Source organism: Lissotriton vulgaris, chromosome 6, assembly GCF_964263255.1.
Source record: "Lissotriton vulgaris chromosome 6, aLisVul1.2, whole genome shotgun sequence".
In the NCBI taxonomy this organism is placed as follows: Eukaryota; Metazoa; Chordata; class Amphibia; order Caudata; family Salamandridae; genus Lissotriton; species Lissotriton vulgaris.
The window spans coordinates 1,487,936,009-1,487,962,544 of record NC_141694.1 but is presented as its reverse complement, the minus strand read 5'-3'; the positions used below and the strand labels follow the sequence as shown (position 1 = coordinate 1,487,962,544).

At 43.8% G+C, this 26,536-nt stretch overlaps 1 protein-coding gene across 1 annotated transcript in view; it reads left to right on the top strand.

The window, feature by feature from the left end:
* The first annotated feature begins 14,412 nt into the window (after window positions 1-14,412).
* LOC147709040 (uncharacterized) overlaps window positions 14,413-26,536 on the top strand; it is a 263,194-nt gene continuing 251,070 nt past the window's right edge. The window contains exon 1 of the mRNA XM_086927643.1: window positions 14,413-14,549. The gene's annotated coding sequence lies outside the window, so the exon portion shown is untranslated. The remainder of the gene's footprint in view (window positions 14,550-26,536) is intronic.

The following is a 26,536-nucleotide window of genomic DNA, read 5'->3' as shown; positions in this document are numbered from 1 at the left end:
GTGCAGCTGCTGTATACTGAACCGAAGGCCAGGGTGAGAGTGAACGGAGTCCTCTGATGGGAATTCAAAATACGACGGGGGACCAGACAGGGATGCCCCCTCTCCCCACTCTTATTCGCTCTAACGATAGAGGTCTTGGCGGCTAGAATTCGCCAGAAACCTACCATCAGGGGATTTCAGCGGACCGAAGGAGATGTAGATGAGGAAAAGATCTCGCTTTACGCAGACGACGTCCTCTTATATGTCACCTCGCCAGAGACGTCGATCCCGCAGCTATTCCATGAATTGGAACTGTACGGTGAACGTGCCGGATACAGAATAAACTGGCATAAGTCAATCCTATATGACCCCGCAGGGAGAGAGGTGTGGCCGGACCTCCCGAGACGGCTGCTCACCACGACTGCGGGAATTCAGTATTTGGGGGTCTACCTCACTTTAGATAGACATGTCTCATACACACGTAACATTGAGCGTATCATGGTTAACTCCATTGCGGAGATGGACCGCTGGAGACAGCTTCCGCTCACCCTCCTAGGCCGAGCGGCCATGTTTAAAATGATTGTCCTCCCCAAGTACCTGTATGCCCTTCAAAACGAGTACTACCCCCTCCCCCCGAAAGTCTTCCCCAAGATACACGCGGACCTGCGTGCCTTTATATGGCTGGGCAAACAACCCAGGATGGCCCTGACCACCTTACAGAGGCACCAATATAGTGGGGGGATCTCGCTCCCGAATCTGGAAGCATATTACTGGGCGGAACACCTGGCCCCGATAAACGAATGGATTCATGCGCAGGCAGACCACCCTTCATACGCACTAGAGTGCCACAAATTAGCACCCAGACACATCCTTTCCTATCTATATGGGGGACACAGCAGGAAACGTCTACTACCGGCAACTGAAATCACCATTCAGGCCTGGAGGGCATCCACGAAACGTATGGGGTGGGACGGGAAGCCAACGAAACAAACACCAATCTAGCACTGCACGTGGCTGGCGGAGCTCCACAAACTGACGGGATACAGTAGGTGGGACGACATAGGGATCTCCACGTTGGGAGACATCCTGGCCAAAGGGCAACTGAAAACATTCACGGCTCTGACCACGGAATTCGGCCTGCACCCCACACAGAGGTACAAATACACTAGATTACAACACGCATGGAGGGCCCAGAATATTGACACCGTAGATCTGGCAGAATTCGCCCCACTTGAAGGCAGGCTCCTGCAGGAACATATTCAGCAGAAGGTGGTATCTCTGACCTATAAGACCCTCACGAACAACATGTTGGGGGACCTGGCCAGGCTACGACAACAATGGGAGGCGGACGTGGGGGGCATGGAAGACATTGACTGGGAACTGGTCTTAACACACCCCAGAGATGTAGCAGTTAAATCCCGACTCCGCCTTATCCAATTTGACGTGCTCCATAGAACTTACTTTGACAGGGTGCGGCTCCAGAAGATGGGGAAGACAGATGATGCCAAATGCCTGCGATGTCACGACCCCAAGGGGGACTTCTTTCACGTCCTGTGGTCGTGCCCTAAAATACAGGGGTACTGGTCAGACGTTTTTGCGGAAATGTCGGCAATACTAGAGACTCCATTGCAGGTCGACCCCAAGCTGGCTCTGTTGGGCATGACAATTGATGTAGATCTCCTGCGCCCTCAGCTGACCTTCCTAGTACTAGCTTTAGTTGTGGCAAAGAGGGACATTGCAAAATACTGGGGGGCACCAGTGTTACCATGTCTAGAGGAGTGGAGGGGGGGCCTAGATATGTATATGGCAGCTGAGAGGGTTACATATAAGGCAAGGGGGTGTCCCAGGAAGTTCAGAAAAGTGTGGGGGAAATGGCGAAATTATTACGGACTGGATGCTGGATTGTAAGGGTTCATGGAGGGAGGTCCACTGCGGCAGACAAAGAGACTTTCTAATACTGGACACGCTGATGATGTTGTGGAAAACCTATCTGGAGCTTATTTTTGTATGTGAATTACATGCCTTCTCATGGGTAATGGCTGGGACGGGCGGCAGGAATGGGGGGACATGCATACTGCACTTTATGGTAGTGATGACTGCATTGTTAAGTTTGGAGAAAATGTCAATAAAAACGGTTTAAAAAAAAAGAATGGTGAAGATAAACAGTTCTACCATTTTGTTATTATAGAGAAGATATGCTAGCAAATAAGTACAGTAATATATTATACTCCTACATAGCCCTACCTAACCTAGTGTGTCTAGGGTGAGTGAATCTGCCAAATCCCTGTAGGGTGCTTTAACTCCCCATTACCTGTAGGTAAGTGTCATCAGGCTGCCTGTCCTGGTGGAGAGCTGGGTAGCACCGCTCGTATGAGGTGAACAGGAATCAGCTGGGCTGGAATTCCGGCATGGGTCAACCTCTCAGTGCCAACGAAATGCTCCTCTGTCTAAAAAAGGAAGTGATGTTGTTTATATGTTAAACATCATCCATGTTCCTATGCGGAAGTCTCAGTTAGGCATCTATTGTTTTTGCTATTGTGATAGCTCTGACGCCGAACGGGCAAAACAAATAACAACATTTTGCGTAATGAACTTAGTCCTTGTAAAGAATGGTTGAGGTATTTGATAATGTGCCTACGTAGTCGAAATGCAAGCAAAGCTCAGTTCAGAGAATATTATCCTGCACAGGAACGCAAATGAATGTGTGTCAAACATCACAATGTTTAAGAAAGAAGGCAACTTAACAACGTGAGCATGTAAAAGGGTGTTGTTGCTAACCGGGTCTGTAATGTGACCACATAATAGTGTCTTGTTGTGTACCCCACTCAGTGCCTCTTTGTGCTGGTTTAGTATGTATATTCGTATTTATATACCCATGTTTTACAAAAGACTGAGATTTATAGTCTAACAAATGATATATAAAAGTGGCAAACAAGTGACTTTGTGACAAGGTGACACAACAATAAACAAGTAAATCTAACAACAAAAATCAACAAATGATTAAACATAGTGCAAATAAAACATTTCTGGACATTTTTTTTCAATCTAATGAGCTCAACACAAAAAAGCCTATTGTACTCATAGCACCTTCTTCACGCTTGTTGGTCGAAGATATGGATCCTTAAATGTTAATATTTGTTGATGTTTCAGCACTATAGTTACAAGTGTAAAACTAGCCACCACCCCTATGCACAAGGAGTCTGTCACCCTGATTGAATGAAATTGTACAGTATGAAGGAACAGTCCAACTATTGTGCACCAAACAATTCCCACTGCTACAATGATACAACCAATAGGGGGCTGTGACTCAGTGGAGTAAACAGTACTAGTTGTTCACCAGTCATGGACCCGGGCCTGTCCCAAGTCTCAGCAGCACTGGGGCCTACCTCTGCCCATGAGCCATATATCCAACATATCTGCTGTCTTCGGGGTGACCACCAGAAGTGCTCCCTCTTCTAAGTACCCCAGTGAATCCCCAGAATCGCTTCCAGAGTCCTTAGAGTCTTTTAGAAATGTGGCCCATTTGTTGTCCGTGGCTAAGGATTGTCATTGTTGGAGTTCTGCCACCAATTTTACCTGCTCCGTCTCTTTCTGGTTCCATTGGAACACTATAGTAAAGTGACAAAAAACACAACCATATAAATGGTTCCAAAGCCTTTAATAGAGCCAAAGATGTGCATTAGCCTAATTTAGTTTTAATGCCAGCCCACTGGAAATAATTGCTTGAGGGAGGCCTCCTCCTTAACCCCTTCCACGAGGGGCTAATTCCCCCGCGGTGCGGGGGTGGGGGGGGGCGTGCGTGGCACCGAGGTGCTCGTGACGAAAAAGTGAAATTATGCTTATTGTGAGGGACTCTCTTTGTTGTCCTTCATGAATTCCAGACCAACTGCTAAGCAGATAAGCACAATGGAGATTTAAAAACAGGATGAGATTTCCTTAAATACTGGCATATGTTAACATATATTTGTATATAATGCTAATATTTACCTCCTGGTATAGTGTATTGTCACATTTGGCTGCTTAATTTGCTAAAATGCAACAGGCATCAAAGTATTATGTGCATGTTTATCAGTTAAATTAATGTGGAAATATACAATTGTATGACCCCATTTATTCTCAACACATAACATAAATATGGATAAATACCAATAAAATTGCCCAAAAATAAATATGGATAAATACAGGTGGAAATGTAAAAAAAAATAAAGGACCAATATCCCTAATAAGAAGAAATTAAAGAAACTAAATAAAGCCAGGAAAAAGGACAGCGCATTACTACGTTGCCTTAGAACAGAAGACAGTGAAACAGCCAACTCAACCGAGGTTCCTAGCAACAACACCCATGGAAAAGGAACTTTAACCATTTACTCTCTGGGAAATACCATTGAAACACAAGGCGTGGGCCAAATTAAGGTTGACATCGACCGATGCACAGTGCAAGACCAGGAGGAGATCCTTGAGAAACCGAATGAAAAAAAAGAAACCAAAAAATGCAGTGGAAAATCTTTTAACATGAATCAATAAAACCTCCCAGCAATTGCCCCTTGCTCAAACAAGGCACAGACAAGCCCATGGGCCGGGGTTCTACGAACAAAGTCATACATAACCATGGCCTAGCACAACCCTTGAATCCAAGGAGAAAGGTATCAAACCTAAAACATACACATAGGAGAGAGCAACACAAATTAACTTGAGGGACGAGATGGAAAAAAACCAACATGGGAAGGCTTTGACCACTCCCGAGATAGCCGTACATAGGCTGCAGCCCGATCAAGACAGTGCCAGAGGGGAAGACCTCTCTTTTAATGCCCGCCCACACATCTCTAAAGTAAATAGATCAGAAGGCTTAAACCAACTACCCAAGGAAAATAGATCAGAAGGCTTAAACCAACCACCCAAGGAAAAGATGCCCTGCAAAACCCTAATGGTAAATCTTAACCAACAGCAGAATAAAATCCCCTTCAACACTGGAGAAGTAACTAAGTTGACTCAAGAAAGCACCACATTATTACTTTACCTAGAGTATGTATCTCAAGGGAAATGGGACATCCTCAATACAGGAAATGTTCTAAAGCTGTGTCAGCACCTTCCGGGATTAGAAAATATAAAAACCACAGATATGGAAAGTGTGGCATTTGTCGCCCCAGAACAGGGTCAGACGAACGAGACAACGGTAGTTACCTTACAAAATAAAGACATGGCTTCTGCACTAATGAACAACAAAAATCGATTGAACGATTGGGGCATCCAGATTAGTTTAATCATCAAAGCCAAGTACCCAGCTTTTTTAAAGGACATAGTAGTCAATCTCTCAACAGCTCATAATAATAAAAATGTGCCTAACAACAACATATTTACTCAGCAACCTATTTCAGTTTTGTGTGGCTCCCTAGCAGGAACCTTAACAGCGTCCTGGAAAGAGAACCCGTTGCAAATAAAGACATCCAGAGTGGGAGGTCCTCGTCAATATGCTCTCAAATGACAGAACTCCCAAGACTGGTCTTGGCTATCCCAGGCCTTAGGGTAAAACACAGATCATCTTGGTTGAACAGAAGCCCAACATGGATGTAATGCCCCACCTTAGAATCTGTTCCTGGAACATCCGCGGGCTAACAAAGGAAAAAATAGAATGCCCAACAACTCATTTCATGAAGAATCAAGATATCCTTGCCTTGCAAGAAACATGGTCCTTGGAGGAAATTGCCTGGGAGGACTTCACAGTGTTTGAATCCCACGCAACAGCATCTCAAATAAGTGGCTATGCCTCGGGAGGAATGTTGATCACCGTGCAGAACAAGCTGGTCGTAAAATCCTCTCGACTGTGCGAAGGGCAGGGAGATTATATCTTTGTTAAAATTCAGACCCAGTGTTTGGAAAAGAACAATTTGAAACAACGAATAATGATCCTTGGCTGTGTCTACCTGCATCCCTCCCAAACCAAGGGAGAGGCTACATTGATTAAAATGCTTCCAGACCTCTCCTCCCACTATCCAAACGATATATATGGTTAATAATGGGCGATTTTAATGCCAATCTAATGGATGTAGACCCGGATCTCTCCCTTCAGTTCACATTGGACAATCAAATATGGGCCATTCCGGAGATAAAGTCTCAGTCCCAACAGAAGGAGAGTCAAGGGACAAAGATGGCAGCGTACTTAAATGAATTAGGTCTCTGCATCCTAAATGGAAGACTGAATCCTGACTTACCTTCTGCATACACCCATGTGTCTTTCGCTAGAATGGCCACTCTGGATTACATATGGATTTCAGGTGCCCACTTCCATCTTGTCCAGGAATTTGAGGTAATTCCTTCACCAGAAAGTGATCACGCTGTTTTAACGTGCAAATTTTCATCCCGGTACTGTCATCGTCCAACACATAATCTGCTCAGGAAAGAATCTAATCTCGAGATCGTAAGAAAGCTACGGTGGACTGTGGATAACCAGGAAACAATGGAAGAGAAGGTGGACGACTTTTTGGTCAAATTGAAACAGGAGCACAGTAATCAACTGACCGCATTGTCGTGGGAAACAGCAGTGTTGGATCTCAAAGAAAACCTATCCACGAAGATAATCGAAAGACCAAAAATTTGCACCCCAATCACATCTTGTCTCTCTGAACATAAGCAACTTACAACAAGCATTAAGCGCAAATTAAATGACTTACTGAGCAGACATGCCTATAATGACACAGATTACAAATCCTTGCGAGATAAAATATCGATCACTCGAAAGGAATACAGGAAAGCAAGGTTAATTTCTCAGAGAATGAAAGAAGAACATCACTAGGCAACTGCCCATGAAATTATCAAATCAAAGGATCAAAGCCGATTCTGGAGTTGGGTAAACAAAGGTGTTAGTTCTGCCCAACCCCCCCACAGTGACTAATATCTCTCCTGCTGAATGGGAGCAAGTCCCAACCTGCCAAACCTCCTTAGTTTCAATCACACTAACTCCAATCTTGAAGCGGAACCCACTATTAAGAGAACCTCAAACCAAGTTGCACTTATAATAAAGAAAATGCGCCCCAGAGGAGCACCAGCAGAGGCGAATACTCCATGGGGGCGTTTGGGCGCCGCCCCACTGCTTTCTCGCCGTGCGAGAAGGCAGAAACAAATTGTAGAGAACTAGCATTTGTTTCTGCCTTCTCGCACGGCGAGAAAGCAGGAGTTCCTTCTTGAGAGAGTGGGAGGGGTTACTCGAGGGCAGGGGGGAGTGGCTTTCCCCACTGTTGTTAATAGCGGGCAAGCCACTCCCCCCTACCCTCGAGTAACCCCTCCCTCTCTCCCTGTTCTCTATATGCTGCAGCATACAGAGAAATCACGTGGTGTTGGGGCAGCCGGCCGAACCAATCACAGCGCTGTGCTGTGGGGGAGGGAGGCTGCCTGGCTTCCTGCGTGACGAGTAACGAATTCAAGAACGGAAGGCGGGTTCGGGACGTCTGGAGTCGCCACAAACTTGAAGGCGGGAAGGTAAGGAAAGTTACATTTAGACTAGAGCCTCCGACTATGGTGACCCACGCACTTTTTATCTGCCTTTTAGGACTGGTTAATGTAACGGTCTAGTGTTTCATTTTGCAGTTTGCATCTGCTTTGATTCTCTAAAGCTAAAATCCAACATGGCGCGAAAATGATACACAATTCCGTATTCGTTTCTCAGCACGTGGTGAGAACTTGGGCTCAGCCCGAGCCAGAGGGAAGATAGATGTATGTTGCTAATGCGGACTTTAACTTGCTCAAAAACTAATTTGACACACCGCTATATCACAGCAATAGCGGCGCTATGAAGTTACTGAAGCACTGTATTAAACACTCCATGGCGGTGTGAGTTGAAAAGTGTGCACACTCACCTGTTGCGCGAGCGTTTGGGGACTGGGGTATTGCTGAGCACTAAGTTGTCTCTCAAACCGTGGTGCTGAGAGAGCGGGAGCACAAAGCAGGCTCTCAGTGTGGAGGGCATTGCCCTATAGTGAGTGGACCCGAAACCACTGGTGCTGCGAGTATGTATCACAGTGAAAAGTGAAGGGTGGCAGCATATGCTCATTTTATTGCCTGCTCACCCGTGCTATGGAAGTAGAGGCGTTTCAGTGTCTGTTTAAGGACAATAATACTTGCTGCGGTGTGACATTAATCAAATGCTGTGTTTGTTTATTCAATGACATTAATCTCACGCTCGTTCTTTTTGTTTAATGACATTAATCTCGCGCTGTGTTGGTTTCCAGGATTTTAAACCTTGAGAACTTTGCGTGTTTTCCTTCAGCTGTGAGATTGCAGCCGCTGTTTGCAGTGTCCACAGTTTGCACCAGTGCGGTTTGTGCTCTCACTGCTGGTCTGTTAAAGGGAGGGCTGGAGGCCGCTTGTAGCATTAGATACCAGAAGGGACTTCTTTCCCTCCGTCCCCGCCTCCCACCTGCCCACATAAACAGACTTGGTGTGCTATTCAGGCAGCCCGGCGGTCTGTTTCAGAATACTTTTACTTTAAAAATCGCCATTTGCCAATCCTTTTCCAATTTTCTTTTGAGAGGAGGCCCCAACCTGTACCCACTTTCATTAGCTTTGCTTGCTCACTTCGCTTGCTGTCATGCCCAACTTTTACGCCCCATTGTTTTCAAATGTCACCAGCCGCCACTGAGCATCAGGCCCAAATGGCATACCAACACAGATATACAAAGTATCCAAACATATGTGGGCCACTCGGCTGGCAACTTTATTTGAAGCAACCAGCCGGATTCTTGGCGAGGATCGCTTCTCGTCCCCATCCACAAAAAAGGCTTGCGGCCTGACCCCAACAATTATCGGATGATAGCACTACTTGACGTGGAAGGGAAGGCATATGCAAGTGCCCTACTGCAAGAATTGACAACCTGGGTGGAATATCGTAAATTAATACCTTTCACACAAACCGAATTCCAAAAAGGCTGCCACATCGAAGATAATTTGATCTGTCAAGTTCACATGATTGAAAGCACACTCGCTACCGAAGGAAAATCACTATATCTGGGTTTCATTGATTTCCAAAAAGCCTTTGACAGTGTAGTTCGCCCCAAACTTTGGGAAAAGTTAACAAAATGGGGCATCCCGCAGACCCTTCTGAAAGCTCTCATAGCCCTATATACCCAAAAAAGATGGCCAACCACCAATAAAATCATGACTAATAGAGGCTTAAAGCAGGGATGCATATTGGCTCCTTTACTTTTCAAACTATATTTAGCAGACCTGCCCGAGTATCTGGCCCTCTCCTGAGCATTTCCACCAAGAATTGAATCTACTAAAATTCAATCGATGCAATATGCTGACGACACGATCCTCGTCGATCAAACCCAGGTGGGACTTTAAAGACTTTTCGATCCTCTGGTCCAGTATTGCAAAACAAACACTTTGGAGATCAATATCACCAAAACTAAGGCAATGATAGTTTCGCGGTCACGAGCCGTAAAGTACTCCTGGTACATTGAAGGGAAGCCAATAGAGATAGTGATCGCATACAAGTATATGGTAATTTGGATAGATCACAAATAGAGACCAGCGCAGCTTATCACTGCAATGCAGGGAATGGCCCGCAGCTTGGAGGGGGCTTTTGTAAGAACCAAGAAAGCCCTCCACTCTCCAGACTTTTCACCGCTAATTAGGGTGATAGGTGCCAAATTTCTGCCGACAATAGCCTTTGGCGCCATAACCTTTAAAGACAAAATGCTCACCTGGCTTGACAGAGCCCAGTCAATGTGCTTTTGCAGAGGGTTCCATCTACCCAGCTCAACCTCTCATGCCCAAATCCGCATGGAGTTCTCTTTGTCATCCCAACATTGGGTAATGAAAGCAAGATTAATTGCCTATTGTTTAAAAAACAAAAAGGCTCATGGCTTTACACTAAAGACAAGCATATGGTCTCTGTTAAATGCCCCTAGCACTCCCTGGAACCAATTTTTAATATTCTGCCTGGATGCACTAGAGGCTCAAGACATATTGACAAGTTTGCTGCCCATAGAGCCAATCACAAAAATCTTGACCAAACAAGCAAAGATCTTGTCACTCAAACAAGATGCCCTTACCGTGGAAATCTCTCCCATGGCATCCATGAGACCACAAGTGAAACATCATCTAATGAGATTACGTTTTGGCCTAATGCCGCTGAGGGCGTATAAGTATGGCCGGAAATTCAAGGAAGATGTGTCCACTCAGTGCTGTTTCTGTAAGAGCTGGGAAGAAAACGTAATCCACGTCCTGTGCATCTGCAGAACCTTACTCCCTTTACGAACTTTTTTGTTCTTTCCAATTTGGCAGACCCTGAACCAGATTATAGAGAACAATGGTCCCTATTTTCAGAGGAAGCATCACTTATATACAATAATCATACTCTTAATAGGTAGTATGTCTTTTGTCCAGCCGGCCAAGAATTTATTTTGCAAATATATATAAAATTAAATTGTTAGAAACATTCAATGACAAGTGCAAAACTGATCTTAGTCTGTTAAAACTTTCAAATAGGAGTGTACAGGCGTATTTCACTTTGCTCTTTGGCCATTCTGTGCTTCGTTGTGTTGTCTTACTGTTTCGCGGGTCACTGCTGTGCCCACTTGTCATTGAATGTTTCTAACAATTTAATTTTATATATATTTGCAAAATAAATTCTTGTCCGGCTGGACAAAAGACATACTACCTATTTAGAGTATGATTATTGTATATAAGTGATGCTTCCTCCACTGGCGTAGCTAGGGGCGTGCGGTGGGGGCGGTCCGCCCCAGGCGGCACTATTTTGGGGGCAGCAGCTGCGTGGTACTGGTGGCCAGCCCAGGATTTACTTAGGCACATAGACGAGCAGCACTGCAAATGTCACATGTATGTAAGTGAACTGTGCAAGTTAGAATAGGACTGCACTTGTTCATTCAGTTTCTCTTAAGCGTTCCAATGCCCGACGTTGACTGCAGTGCTCCCAAAAAGTCAAATATATATCCTCCTATGTTCGCCCCGCCCGTCTCTCTGCTCTCGTCTCCGTCCTCGTGTGCTCTAGTATGTGAGGCTCACTCCCAGCACCGAAATAAGCAAAAATTCAGTTCATTAAATTTTGTGGACTAGCAAGAAGGACCCCAAACATGTCTCACGTGGAAACCGGAAGCACTCCCACTAGTCCCACAGCCACAGAGGAAAACAGACTGCTGGGTAAATAGAACAGGGAAAGAAAGAAGGAATGTTGGAAGAAAAGGGTGAAAAAAGGAAGTAGGGATGATGGAGTAGTAGGATGAATGGATATGTGGATGAATGAGTGGGTGAAAGAAGAAGTGATTGATGATGGATGGACACATGTAAGTATAGTAAAGGGATGGGTGGATGGGTGAGTGCGTGAATGGATAGGTGGATGGACAAGTGAAAAGATGGCAGAACAAATGGATGAATAGTTGAGTGAATGAATAGGTGGAGGGATAGCTGAAAGGAGGATAGAGTAAAGGGCTGGATGAGTGGGCGAAAGATCTGTGAATGGAAGTCGTAGTGGATGGATGATGAATGGGTGTCAGGGTGAATAGATGGGTGGCAAAGTGAATGAATGTATGGATGGATGGCAGATTGGATGGATGGCAAAATAAATGAATGGATGTGTGGCAGCGTGAATGGATTAAAGGCAAATTGACTGAATGCATGATTGGATAGCAGAGTGGATGGACTGATGAATGAATGGCAGGATGGATGACAGAGTGGATAAATGGATGGATGGATGAGCAGATGGATGACAGAATGGATGGATGGTGGAGGGTATTGAATGGGTGGTTGAATAGCAGAGTGTGTGGATTTATGGATGAATGAATGGCAGGGTGGATGGGTGGTTGAATGAATAGATAGAAGAGTTGATGAATGGATGGGTGGCAGAGTGGATGGATGGTGAATGGATGGCAGAGTGGATGGCAGAGAGGGTGAATGACAGAGTGGATTGATGGATGGATGGAAGAGAGGATAGGAGGATGGATGGATGGCAGCGTAGGCTGATGGATGGCTGAGTGAATGAATGGAAGAGTTAATGAATTGATGAAAGGATGTCAGTTGATCGATGAATGGCAGAGGTGATGGTAAGATAAAAGAGTGGAGGATGGATGCAAAGAGAATGGACGGCAGAGTGAATAGATCAATGGGTGGCAGAGTGGATGGTTGGTTTTTAGACTGTATGGATGGGCAGATGGATGGCATAATAGATGGATGGCAAATTGGGTGGATGGTTAGATAGATAAACCCCTCTGGGTGACAGGACTGCGCTCTACAAGTATACCTACATTACATTACAAATATTGAATGATGGATGAAAGAATGAATGGATGACAGAATCTAAAGGTGAAATAGCGGATGCCAGTAGGTGGATTGAAGGGTGAAAGAATGAATAGATAGATGCATGGATGGAAGAGATAATGAAGCTGTTCTATTGCTATACCTTTGCTTATGTTTCTAAATACTGTCGTTGTTTGGGAGAGTGTGGGTGAAGAGTGTGACTTATGTGGGAGTTGTTTTGGTGTTGTGCTTGATGTCTAGCGGGTGGTTTTACTGCTGTGGTCTTGTAGCAGCAGTTCAGTATGGAGAGGTGTAAGAGGAGGAAGGGAAGGAAGGGATACATTTACTTATGCATTTAGCTACCATTTTAGTGCTGGTGGGCCTTCATCAACTGAGACTTGACCTTCGAGGTTTGCTCTAGGCTTACGCCGCAGTTTCACACCCTTTCTTATGCAGTGGAGTAGCGAGTGGCGTTGTAACTTAAAGCCTGCCAATCCACCCCTGCTGCTCGCCGAAATTGTTCCCCAAATCCACCCTCCCCACTGCTACCTGCCATGGGCGGCAATCTGGGGGATAGCCCCGGGCGCCAGAAGCTCTAGCGACGCCTCTGGCTTCCTCTGAAAATGGGGACCAATGTTCTCTATAACATGATACTGCTCAAGGTCCCTATACTATACCTTTTGGGTTCCCTTGTTTTTTGTAACAGACCCTGAACCAGAGGCGCAACTAGAGCCAAATTTCGGGGGGCGGGGCTAAGAAAACATTTCGGGGGGGGGGGGGGGCTGAACCTTCAATCAGTAGGCAGAGTGGAGCTGCAGGGGCTCTTAGAAGGGGTGAAACAACTGCAAGGCCTCATTAACATGCAAATGGTCTTTTAAAGACCTGTGAAACGTTTGGGTGCGGCTCTGTGTGTACCCGGGATCTCTCTCATCCCGGGCTGCCACACACGACGGGGGGGCGGGGGGGCTGAAGCCCGGTGAGTCCAATGGGTGTTGCGCGCCTGCCTGAACGTCCGGACATGCCAAGAAGCTCTAGAGGAGTGTATGAGTGGTCAGCGACGGCTCGTGGAGGGAGTTACGGTGGGGCAGGAGGGTGGGGAAGGGGAGGGGCAGGGTGGAGGTTGCTAAAAACCGGCATATGGATAATTGCAGGTAAGTAAACAATTTAATTAATAAAACGAATTTCGTAGCTCGCACTGCATTGCATTTTGCGATGCAAGGCGCACTACGAAATTCGTTTTATTAATTAAATTGTTTACTTACCTGCAATTATCCATATGCCGGTTTTTAGCAACCTCCACCCTGCCCCTCCCCCTCCCCACCCTCCTGCCCCACCGTAACTCCCTCCACGAGCCGTCGCTGTGAGTGGTGACTCAGCTCTGACGGCCGCCTGCTTTGCAAAATTCATGACTGAGATTAATTTCCTGTTAACAGAAGACGATCACTAAGAACCTTTGCCCTACCAGCTATGAACCACCTTGCTCTCAAAAATACCTTTTGGCTTTTAAAAAAAAAACATAATATGGACAGTGTTTTTAACAGTGTTTTGTATGAATTGCACCGATTTTAATTAATTGTGCAAATAAAAACACTTACTTATTACCTAACCATGATGCACAAGCGCAGACAGATCTGGAAAGTAAATAGTTTGTTTTGTTGTTTTAGCACTCTAAAAGTGATGGACTAGGTGGCCATTATCTCTTTAATATGTTATTAAATCATTGTGTATAAATGAAAACTGAGCTCGGGCACTATCTTGAGAATAGACACTGTGACTGGGTGCAGTCTCATTTGAGATAACATCCAATGTGTATTGGATTACAACCGGGTTGGGGTAGTTCTAAACCTAGCGACTGCCCACCCCCAGGGAAACACCACTTAGTGTTTCAGCAACAGTCTCAACTCCTGGCAAGTCTCTGGGGTCCTATTGATATAAATTGAGTGTTACACATGGAAATGATCATCTTTCTGCTGAAACATTCATTTTCGGCCCCAGCAGTTCAATTATTGCATTCCTGCTCTAGTGCCCCCCTCCCCTTTTTTCCACCTCAGCACTAAATACTAGGGATGTGTAGTCTTTAATGACCATTTACATTCCTGACCTGCCGTTTTCTTTTTGGGGGTTGGGATTGTTTCGAACTTGTTTCTTAAGCGGTTGGGCGTGTTTCCCCTTGGATCGGCTGCCGCTGGTCTGTGTATCCAGCCCTCTCTCAGGGATGCCAATGAGCGGGAGAACAGCTGGAGCTCCCCGCGCGCGCTCCATCCCCGCAGCTGCTCAAAACGGAAAAGTTGGAAGAAAGGAAATAACGGATTTGCTGTCAGGTAGGAAATGGCGAGTTGAGACCTAGTTGAGCCCTGCGTTGCCTCCTCGTTGTAAAACGGGGATTATTTCCTGTGCCCAACCATCCCTTCTGTATATTGTGCCTACTGCGTCTCCCTTTACTATTGGGTTAACTATATGGAGTGCAGTTTTGATTTAGTGCCAGCCTCAGAACAGATTTCTCCTTGCCCAGATGCAAAAAATCCTAACTCTTAAATTACATTCCGGGTCCTTAAACGCGTATTAATCCTTCCTGGAGCGTGTATATAAAGGATCATCCGTCAACATGATTTGCAGACAGGCACATACAAACTGCCCAAAAAACATCAGTGATACTAAATACGCATGTATTTAATACTTTTTCTAAATAGTCTCTCTATACCTACCGAAATCACTACATTGTCAGGGTTTAAATTGAAACGGGGTAGGATGTGGCGTAACGACTAGAGGTGCCGACTTTGGAGCTCGCGGAACTAGGTCCCGTCCTGTGTCAGCTCAACATCCTGGGATTCTTGGCAAACCACTTATTCCCACTGTGAATATAAAGTAAATGGATGTGTCTTGGTGTAATGTAACTGGTGCTCCTGTAATGCAGCCCTTCGGGTCGAGCTCGTGCTATATAAAACGGCACAAAATTTATTAAAGTGACCCTCCAACTTCCTAGCGCAGATCAACATAGAACGTTACGTTATTTACGTTTGTAGTGTCTATTTTCGCAATCTAGGGTATTGCATGCACCCTGGCTGTAAATTTGCAATGTCGAATGCATGCTTTGTAAACTTCCCTCTGCACCGTGGTGTTACGAACATAATTTTTCCAATTTTGGGACGTCTGAGAATAAATATTTTTTAAGGCTATTTGTTCATTTTAGGTGACTCTTCATCTCTTCCGGAACATCTCTGCCCCAGCCCCACTCTCCCCGCCACTGACCGCGCGCTCCTGCTTTTGAATATTTTTGTGGCTCGTGACCCCGTCCACCCTGGCAGCGTTGTTAAAGACCGCATCTGGGACAATTAGACTTGGCCTGAGAGTCCGCATAGCGACCGGACCCCTCCTCCCCCCTGGGTTGTAAATAGCTGCCCGGTGAGCATGGATACAGCACGGGGAGGGGTGTGCGGCGCTAGAACCTCCACCTGAGACATTTCACCCCGACACATCGTAGCAGCTCTTCGGTGGCCAGCGTGACCGGCTGAATAGGTGCATTACATCTGGATACGCGTAATATGTATACGCCTGGTACACCCCCCCCCCCCCCCCCCCGAAAATTCCAGTTGACCAGTTGCAAGTGGATTCTGGTGCCGCATACTGGTATTTAAATATTGCACTCAATGGGCCCTGCGTGAAGAAAGAAACGAGAAATGTAGGCTGGTCAAACAATACCGGGTGAAATCAGCAAATCAGAGGCCAATGACTAGTTCCAAGATGCACCTAGAATATTCTTCAGATCAGTGCATTATTTGCCCAAAAACCCACCTGGCTCCAGAAGAAACCATTTGCAGCTGGTCCAATGGAATGTCCCCAATCACTTCTGTAACACGTCTTTTAAAAACACATTTGACGCGTTTTCCTTCAGAACAGCTTTCGTTGAAGCTTTGTGAAGCCTGTCCCTGTTTGAAACAATGATGTTGGGTGTGTATACAGAACAGAACGAGAGAACTACAGCAGCGAGAGGGGGAGAGAAAAGTTTGTTGGAGAAGGGCGAGAGATGGGTGAGAGCTGAAAAGCAGAACATTTTGTAAAAAGAAAAACTATTTGGTAGACCTCTCACAAAAGCAGGAGTTTTGACAAGATAGATTCCAGGAGATCCTTTGTACGGAATGCTTTAAAAAAAAGTTTTATTTAAACTTTTATGATCAACATTTACAGCAGAAACAGACTTTTAAAGACAATATAAATACAATAACCATTAAGACATGCACATAAGCATCGATTCAATATCAGGTGCAAATCACTCTACCCCAGAATCCCCTCTTCGGTCCCTCTTGTGAACACGTAAAGCATCGCATTCGCGGCCCAGGGGTTTCCAAGTCGTCGGATAGCTCTCTTCGTATCATTCTCATCCTGAGTTCCCCCGGGATTGAGCAGACGGGTCAATAATTCAGCCACGGTTTGTTTCGACGCACGTGTTTCCATTCCAGAGTTTATTCGCCATTTCGTGAACTTAAGGTGTAAAAAGCATCATTAGGTTGTTGTCATATTATAGAAAGAATGCAAGTTTGGGTAGACTTGAAACGTCTGCAAGATACATATTTCTTAATGTTACTCCCGAGCCTGTACCGCCATATTTAATCTCATTTAATTACCATTATTCCCGCGACACTCATACACTAAAACCTGTTTGCCTATTTCATGTCATTTCTTTTTCTTCGCGTCCTCTCTGGTACTACTTATAGTAGTAAGTGTAAGTTTCTATACTACGTTGTCTCTTATAGGATGCACCACCAACAGTGGTTTTTAGGAGTCTTTAAAAAAATCTTATTGAAACTCTCTAATTTGAATTAAAAGAAGCATGAAAATGCTTCGGTTGTTTATTTCCCTTACTATTGCTTTGCGACCAGTTAAGAGGTAGCTTTAGATATCCGCTAAATCTCATATTATAGAAAAAAATGAGAATGTGTAGTCAAACTTTCAGTGTTAATTTGTATACAGTGTTAATTTGCACAGTGTTTTAGCATTGGTAAGGAGGTAGGAGGAATAAAAACATATTTTCTCTGTGTAATTCCACTTCTGATTTTCCTTGATACCAATCTGCCCCAGCTGTCTCTGTTACGTCCTATGCATCAACAACAGGGACTACAGCAACAACTACATCTGCCACCACATCAGAGATCACAGCAGCAACAGCTGTCAGAACAGCAACGACCACAGTTGCTCCAACAGCAGTTACCACAGCAGAAACCTCAGCTTCCACCATTGCTAGGACAACAATAGATGCCAATACATCCGTGGCTACAGCAGTAAACCCTGCTATTAAAGACAGCAAGCAGAACAGCGAATACAACAAATAACAAAGCAGGAACAAGAGCAGCAACAATGGTTGCCAGCAATTTAGGGATAGCAGTTGCAACCACAACTGCAGACACAACTGCTTCAACAGCAACAATAACAACAGCAATCACCACAGCAACATCTGTTACCACAGCAGCCAGTATATCTGTCACAGGAGCCACCACCACCAAAGCAGCAACAACAGCAAGAACTTACAGCTGTAATGCAGTACGGATCGTGGGAACGATCAAGCTGCCCAAGTGATGGGGAACAGAGCAATGATCAGAGTTGTACCCACAGCAAGGATAGCAGCATCAAGAACTGCTACTGCAACAGCAACTACAGTACTCTTAGCCACAGCTCGAACCTCAATAGCAAATATAAATCTCAATGATGCCCACAACAGCTGCACCCACAACCACTAGAAAGTGGCTTAAATAGCTGTAAAAATTTGTCTCCAGCAGACTAGAAACCACAGTATAGATGAGTTTCCATCGCTGCGGTTATGGCATCAGGAATCAGAATAGTAGCCACGTTCGCCACCAGCACAGGGACAACAAAAACAAACAAAACTAAAAGCACAGGAAAAACCCACCGCCTCACTGTGGCAAGGACAACAGTTGCCCCAACAGCAGGGAGACAGCAGTAACCCCAACTGCAACCATAGTTGTGACTACAGCAGAACCACATCTACCACTGCACTAGGGACTTTAGTAGCAATAACAGCTGTCATGATAGCATCAATCACAGCTGCTTGAATTGCATGGACAACAGATGCCACAGTAGCAGGAACACAACAGCAAACGCATCTCCCAGCACAACAGGGACAACAGAAGTGACCACAGTTGTAACAACAGTAGGGGAAATAGAAGTACAGTTAACACAGCGGCATAAATCAATGCAGCAACAACGTCTACAACTGCCACTACAACCAGCACAACAAAAGCAACAGCAGCTGCTACAGCTGCAAGAGAAGGATGGACCACAGCAGCAGCTTCCTTTTCAACAATAGAGCAGGTATTACAGCTACCACCATGGTAAGGATCAGGACAGTAATAGCTACTGTAACCATCACAGGGACAATAGTATCAACAGGGCAGCAACAACAGAAGCAACAGTAGCTTTTACCACAGTAGGACCACAGATGCAATAGTAGCTTGGGCTACAGACACTACTATAGTAGAAACAACACCTGAAACAATAGTTGTATGTGAAGCTGCAACATCAGCAGTGACTGCAGTTTCCATCACAACAGGGACAGCAGTTGTGACTACAGATGTCACCAAGACGGGGACAACAGCAGCAACAACTGCTGCCAATAAAGTAGGGAGCACAGCAGCATCAAGAGCTCCCACAACATCACGGACTGCAGCAGTAACCTCAGCTGTGATGTCAGCTGACACAATAGCAGCAACCACATCTGCTTCCACATCAAGCAGGAAAAATAGCAGCAACAACAGCTGTTGCAACAGAAGCGTCCACAGCTGCTGCAACTGCTGTGACACAGCAGGGACCTCAGCTGCAATCATGACAGGGAGACCAACATAGATGCCACAACAGAGGATCCTCAGCATTGACAATACTTTCAACCACATCAGGGACAACAGCTGCCACACTAATAAGAACCACAGCAGTAACAATAGCTTCCATCATGGCAGGGGGGGTGGACACAACACCAACTGCCAACAAAGGAGTTATGATAGTTGTGATCACCGTGGTAACTGAAAATAAGATAAGCAAAAAAAATTATGAGTAAAATGCTTGAATTAATCTTAGCCACAGGTAAATTCTAGGTCCAATTTCAGTCCATTTTTAGGTCTTGCTTATCAAACTGCACATTCTGTGTTTTTGCAAAATACCTTTCCTGCGCTTACCAAGAACTTACAGTGGGCTTGCAGCCCACCCATTGCTTACCAATGTTTGACTTTGTTATCACAACTTTTCCTTGCTTTTTATTAGATAGCTTGCCTTCCTCTTCTTGTGTTTGTCTCTTCTCTGGAGTTTAGCCTCTTTAACATTATTTTTATTGGGTGTATTTTATCCTTCCTCTGCTGCCCGTTAAAGAACAACTTTTTTTAGGTCTACCCTAGGCAGAGCTTGCTCTGTCTCTTCGAGACATGCTGTATTCACGATATGGGGATAAAGCTTCACCTACCCATCTTTTAATTGGCTCCTGTCCCCGTCCTTTGTAAATGGTGGCTTAAATTGGTCATTAGGCTTAGCAGTCACTCCTCAGTACTGCCTTGTCTCTTCTTGTAACCTCCCATGAGGACACACCCTGTTACATGTGTTGTTATGCCCTAGGTTTTAATTACAGTCTCAAGGCACTATTTTCTTAAAGGCCTTCAGACATGACACTCACTTGGTCCTAAACTAGGTTGGCAGTGGTTACTTTACCTACTAGCACATCTCACATTTACATATGACCTTCTATAAATTTCTCTTCATCAGCTCCACATAGAGTACAACCTAATCCGGAATTAATCTAATAATTCTTTTGTCAAATTTCAAAGCTAATGCATGTATATATGAACATATCTATTTGAATGTACTTGTGGTACTGTCTTGCATGCAATGCATTATGGGTAGGGTGGATTTACCTTATCTTCTTTAAGGTGCAGTACTATATGTGACTACAAGTTTATGTTGCTCACTAGGGACCTCTAGGAGCAGCTTGCAGTACTGCACATATGCAAGCAGTGTTGGTGCCTTGCTCACTAGGGACCTCTAGGAGCAGCGTGCGGTACTGCACCTAGACATGCAGTGCTGGTACCTTGCTCACTAGGGACCTCTAGGAGCAGCTTGTGGCACTGCACCTAGACATGCAGTGCTGGTGCCTTGCTCACTTTGGACCTCTAGGAGCAGCTTGCGGTACTGCACCTAGACATACAATGCTGGTTCCTGGCTCACTATGCAAGTATTTGCAATGCACTAGGTCTGGTATCACTGAAAGCATGAGCTATTGGCATTGCATTATTATTTGCAATGCCAATACCTCAAACTATCAGTAATGCGAGACCAATTGCATTGCAAATGCTTGTTTATTTTTGGTTAAACATTCCATGAGAGTGCACGTGTTTTCCAATTCTTGCCCTCATATATTTCTCCCCCACCCAATATCTAACCCATTTTCAATGTTGCTCTCTCCAAGGTGCGCTGCCCTCTCTCTCTTATGATTTTCCCTTACACTGAACTCTCCTGCCCCTGTGCTCTATCTTGCCCTTTCCCTCATGTGCTTATCCCTCAAAATCAAACTTTGTGTAGTTGTCTCCCTCGTGTGCAGCTTTTCCCACCCCCTCCCCACCCTGTTTTATTTTAATTTTATACCCTCACCCACCCCACATTGATTTCCTCACATGCTCCCCCCCTTGCTCCTCCATTGCCCCCATGACACCTGCTAACCTTTTTTTATATTATATTTAATTTTTTTTGCAGGGCAAGCTAGCCAATTGCTGCCGAATCACAGCTTTAAATAAAAACCACTTTTGCGCTAGTTAAATGACATTTTTGTAAAATTAACCACTTGATCTTAGCTCTGTAAATAAAAACAAACCATAGTGAAAAGTAATTGAAAAATAAATCACGCCATTTATAAAGACAAAAAATATTGAATTCAGTGTACAATTTCGCACCAATTGCTTGACACTCTCATTATAAAGATGAGGCCTATTTCCAAAGGAAAGGCAATAGGTCTGATGTTTAAAGAAAACCCCTTGCGATGGCCTAATTTACTTTCCACAGAACTGAAACAAGCTCCAGCCATTTTGTCCTAGGTAGTAGACGTGGGTGCAGATTTATGGGCCTCCAGGATAAAAGAACACTCCTTTATGGGCCTCCAGGAGAAGTGAGAGATCCTTTTCAGTCATGTTAATTACATCTTCTGTCTCAACCACCAACTGAGTGACTGCAGCAGTCGGTCCCTCCTCAGCAACATAAAACCGAGCTTTTGTGTAATAGGCGCCAGCATGCAGGAGATAAAGCAAAAACAGCGCTTAAAGTCTTCTGTGCTCTTTAGTCAAACATTGGAAAAAATATACCTGTAGCAGTAAGTTGACAAGCTGGGCAGGTGGGAGAGCATCACAGAGCACAGGTATTTGAGGGGAGGAAAGGAAGCATCACATGAGTGACCTAAAGACAACACATACTCTCTCATGGAGTGCTGAATGAAAGAGAAGAATAGTATCTCCCTAAAAGCGATCAGTGTAGGAATACACATCAGCCAATAAAAGGATGGTAAAGAGGATATGCCCCAGGAGAGGGACAAACACAAGAAAAGGAAGGCAAACCTTCCAATAAGGATCAAGTAAATAAGTGTGACAATAAAATCAATGACAAGCAATGGGTGTATTCCACGCCCACTACGTTTTTGGTATGGTACACCAGGGGCTTTTACCTACGGACATCTAATACAACCTTTTAGGTGAGCACATTAAAACCAGACCGAATAGCTTTGCTAATACTTATTTGAAAAGTGGTCACCATATTTCTATTTTCAGGCTGTGAGGGTTTTTAAAAAGCTTAGCAAAGATCACCAGTTTATTTGTTTTTATGAAACGTCAATTTTTTGAGTATTTCTCCCTCATGGTTTAATTCAGTCTGCAGATGTCAAGTCACAGTAAGTGTCAGTTTGTCTTCCACTAATGTATAAAGAACAAGCAAATGAAATAGAGAGCCTTCACCATGCTACTGTACACTTGAAGGCGAAGTTCATCTCATTCTTGAAAATGTGTTCTGGAGGGTAATTCATTGTCAGGAATTTCAAGCATATATTTTGTATGTGATATATTTGTCATAGCAATACCCAGCACAATCAAATTATAAAATGCATATTTTCTATCAACACATTCATTTTTTGAGCAGGTATACTGGGGCTGAACCAACTAGCTAGGTGGAAGGGTGAGGAGCAGTCATTCCATTTGTACAATAAAAGAGACCATTATTTTTATTGCTTTAACTGGCCATATTCAAGGGAGGGAGGTTTATAAAAGTAACTATTGGGTTCTGGCCCTTTGATCAGTTATTAATATAAGTTCAACAACTGGACAGGCTGCCCTCTAGCAGATGCTGGGTGGCGACCCCCCCCCCTGTGCCCTAATGCCACCAAGCACTTTAGGTCTTCAGGAACACCTTGCCACTGGGCTAACCAGATATTATTAGATGTGAGCTGGGATTTCTTTGTACTATCTAACGTTCTACCCTTCTCCCATACATGCTAACGTATGTCACCAAAGTGCTGAAAAAGTCCTTTGTGCCGCTTTTTATTTAAGCTTTGCAAGGTATTTCTTTCATAGTAATTACTAAATACGAAATCAAACTTAAACCATTGGTGCCATTTAACTTACTGAAAATCTGTGTGTTCCTCAAATATATTGTTTCAAAAATATCAATTGACACAAATACATTGTAAAAAATATTGTGATCATAAGAACATAGTGAGACAGAATGGTGAGGGTAAGAATATAGTTTATTTAAGCATTTTAGATTGTTTTTTTAAATATATTTTTACTCAATTTCATTATCTAATTATTTTGTTCAGTCATTAGTTTCTGTGACATATATTGTCATAATTGTCATATTTGTAATTAGAATGTGTAATTATGGCCAGTGTAGTTGTTTTTAATCTGGCAACATACATAAAGTTTTTTTAAAAACATTTATTTCAATGTATTCCAATGTCGTTTTTTAGGTCTCGCCTACGCAGCGCGCATGCGCTGCATAGGAAAAAGACTTTTAGCAATCGATGCACCATTTCAGGCAAAAACGTGCACGCATTGCTTTGAATGGCAACACGTGCACATTTGGCGATTCCCTTGTGGGAGCACGCTTTGAAACCATCTGTTTGTAATTACCAGATGGTTTCAAAGCTTGCTCCCGCAAGGGAAACAGGAGCAGGCCCCCTCCTCTCTCCCTCCCCCTGCTGCCTCTCCTCAAACTTTTTTTTTCTTTCTTTGAGCGCGAAGCGTAAATCTTCAGCCAGCCAAGCCCACTAACGTGGTCCCTTCCCGTGCTGCTGCTGAAAGACTGAAAAAAATGGTTTGCTGAAGGGAAGACGCATACATTATTTAAGTGCAGCTGGATAAGGAGGAGTGTCACAAGCGCCTGGGCTAGGCGCAGGTACCTCATAAAAGATTAACCTGAGTGGAATGGCGATGCAGCAGCATTGGGCCCAACTCCTCAATTATACATGAAAGCATATTACCTGCAGAAAGCAGGCCCCGCAGACACAGAGCCTTTCAGCCCGCAGCTCGCACAGCGTGGGTGCCAAGCACACTTCAGCAGCCGGCCTTCGTGACAGCAGGCACGGAAACATCTCCCACTTCCCCGGCAGCACCGAGCTCTGCTACTAAAGCGGTCATACAGTCATTTACAGCGGCTCGCTTTCCTTCTGTCTCAAGTGACAGGGGGAGGGAGGAGGAAAACAGCCTGCTCGAGGCGGAGGACTGGTAGGTTACTGCGCAGAACATACAGTATTTATTTCCGGACTTTCCAGACATACATTCCCTAACAACATCCGGCAGCCAGCAGCCTCCTTCATGGAAGTGCGCTGTCAGCAACCCACGCTAGACAATGCAAGTTTGACTCTGAATGCACACCCTTTGTCTAGGATTGTGGTTTCTAGTGCTCAGCAGAGATCTTATCACATCTTATTTCCCGCACTTTTAGCTAAATAATACATTTAAAAAGGAGAATTTGTATCCTATAAATGTGATTTCCGGATATGTTGGGTGCTTCATGTTTTTTTCAAATCCGTGTTGTGTTCATTCAGTAGTCCTAGAACACACAATGGCCCTGTTCCCTGCTGAGTACTATCGTCACACCCCAGGCCAGAGGGTGTGTATTCACTCATATACTGATCCCGGGGTGAGGGCTATATTCCAGTAGCACGCTTCATTAGGCAAACGCAATAATAGACAACACGCACCGGCAATTCAAATAGGAATGGTTTCATTGTGGAAAGACATGGAAATAATGCAATACACATGTGCACAGCGTATTCTTGTCATGTCACTGAGCAGCTTATCTGAAGGCCTCCTATGTTTGTGTCCTGCTTCCTATATCCGAGCACAAGCACGAGGACGTGGGAAATATAAACAAGGATTTGGCATAGCCAATAGGTCTCGCCTTTGGGACCTTATAAGTGTTTAGCCATGCAACAGTTGGTGTTGTTGCACTAAGGATATTGTGCTGCATAACTAAATACTTGTAAGGTCCCAAAAGCAAGACATATTGGCTATGCCAATGCTTGTATTAGCAGGTTGTTGGGTTTGTAGAATAGTATGGGACGTTTTTTAAAATATTTATTTTTCAATTGATGAAAAAAAATCAAAAAAGTTAATTTGTTGATTTGATTATTATGCAAATTCTTTTTTTACACTTATTTGATAAATAATTTCATTTTTTAATTTTTTTAATTGTTGATTAATTTGATACATTTGATCGAATTTGTGTATTATTAATTTATTTTGAATAGTTTGGGTATTGATTAATTATATTATGTTTTAGTTTTTCATATAATCATTAATTTTAAAGTATTATTTTAAGAAATATATTATTTCACGTTGTTTTTTTGGTTGTTAACATTTTAAGTAATAGGGTACAAAATGTTTCACATTTATTTTCAATTGATAAAATATTTCAATGTAATGTATATTATATTTGTATATATATATATATATGTAGATAATATATCTATATATATATATATTATCTTTGATATGTATGTGTTTGTGTGTGCATTTGTACATACATACATACATATATCTATTCAATGGGAAAAAAACAAAGATTACAACTTAGCTATAGTTAGGAAAATGTATATATTCTTTCTATACAAACCAAACTTAAACTACACAAACATTAGAAATTCTGAAATTATAGCTAAACCTTACAATTAGAATTTATGCACAACCTTCACATTATTATTTCTAGCGCACCTCTATACACCCTATTTTCAGCTCACTAACCACACAACTATAACACTTCACCATGCACTGTGTATACCCTTTTATATTACATCACTTATACCATGTGAAATCATACCATTTATAACAACACTTATAACATCTCGAATCACATAATTTGTGAGATCATAGTGCCCAGAAGAAATAAAGTTATAGTAATATTTCGTCATACAACCAAAAAAACAGCGTAGCCCTGGACCTTCTTAGCACTCGCCATCATTTGTTACCAAGAACCTTTGGCAAGAGTGATCTCTGCACCAAGAATCACAGGACAAACTTAGGAAATGTCAATGCAGTTGCAGTACTCGCAGGTTAGCACCTACAACAGAGGTTTTAAGGTACACAAGTTACTTGCGGCTTGTGAACATTGACGGCCCCATTGGGACTCACGAGTGGTTAGGAAAGGCTCCGTACCACCGAAGTGGAAATGCACTTAAGGTGTATGGTGCCCTCAGCCCAGTACCAATGAGTAGGCAAGGTTACATCTCACAGATACTGTTACAGGGTGTGTGAAACCCTTATTTCGCTCATATTCCACAGTTAATCTATGCCATGTTGTTCCTTTCTGCTCCATCTGATCATTAATTATCTACATTTTTCATATTATCACCATGTCCCATCTGAACATTAATTCTCTACTTTTTCCACCTTATCTTCCTCTCCCATCTGATCATGAATGTTCTTCTTCACACATTCCTGCCTCCAGAACTCATCCGAATCTGTTTGGAACTGCACAAAAGTAGCTTTTACTAGACTCTTGTTCTTGACTGTCTATTATTTTCACTGTTTTGTCACATTGCTTTGTGTTGATTGTTATTCTCCCCTCTCCCATCTCCCCCCTCAATATGACTCCAGTGGTTCTTTGAAATTGTTTCAATGTGAAACAGCCTCATTCAGATAAAGACCAGGCCCACTACATAACTGTTTTCCTCTGTCAGGATGTGGACATGCCCTCTTTGAATCTGCTGGAAAACATTATCTTTTTGTTATGGGATGATTGCTGTTCAGGAAAGCCTTGTAGCCCAAGTCAGTAACAAAGC